General features: G+C 38.6%; 1 long non-coding RNA gene across 1 annotated transcript; it reads right to left on the reverse strand.

The window, feature by feature from the left end:
* Nucleotides 1–95: 95 nt before the first annotated feature.
* LOC107580160 (uncharacterized) lies at nt 96–533 on the reverse strand. The gene is made up of 3 exons (XR_001608596.1): nt 501–533; nt 245–318; nt 96–162 (listed from the first exon to the last, which is right to left on the reverse strand). It is a non-coding gene; the product is annotated as an uncharacterized lncRNA (long non-coding RNA).
* Nucleotides 534–541: the final 8 nt, after the last annotated feature.

Raw genomic sequence — 541 nt, forward strand, 5'->3', positions numbered from 1 at the left:
TGAGCACAGGTGCCGTTCACATGTTCTTCTGAAAATGTCAAAGAATAGCCTGTTGTCTCTGCTTAGGATGGTGAACTCTTTGTTCTTGCATTCACCTTGTCCAGTGTGCGAGCTCCCAGCGTCGGGTCGTCCTCTGGAGCCTCCTGTGATGTCAGCAGGGCCCTTTAAAAACAGAGTCCTGAAATACTGCAGTGTCACACTGGAGTCTCATCTTATGCATCAAACAGACAGACTGTTTATTCACCTGTCACCTCCAGCTATGATGTACGAACAGATCTGTTTCTGTTTTTGGGCTTTCAACATCTCATTAAAGGATGTCTGTATGAATGACAAATTTAAAGAAGAAATGTAACAGTCATGAAGAACACAGTGGGGGAGAACAGATAAATATACTGTAAACATTCAGTAGTTTCTCATTTATTTATTTTTTTTTAAATTCAAACTGCTATTATTTATTTATTATAATTAATTAATTATTAAATCTTTCTTAAACGGTATACCACCAAAAGAAATGCAATACGGCCTGATGTTCCACAGCCAC

The sequence above is a fragment of the Sinocyclocheilus grahami genome, unplaced genomic scaffold (assembly GCF_001515645.1).
Source record: "Sinocyclocheilus grahami isolate Dianchi unplaced genomic scaffold, SAMN03320097.WGS_v1.1 scaffold25906.1, whole genome shotgun sequence".
Taxonomy (NCBI): Eukaryota; Metazoa; Chordata; class Actinopteri; order Cypriniformes; family Cyprinidae; genus Sinocyclocheilus; species Sinocyclocheilus grahami.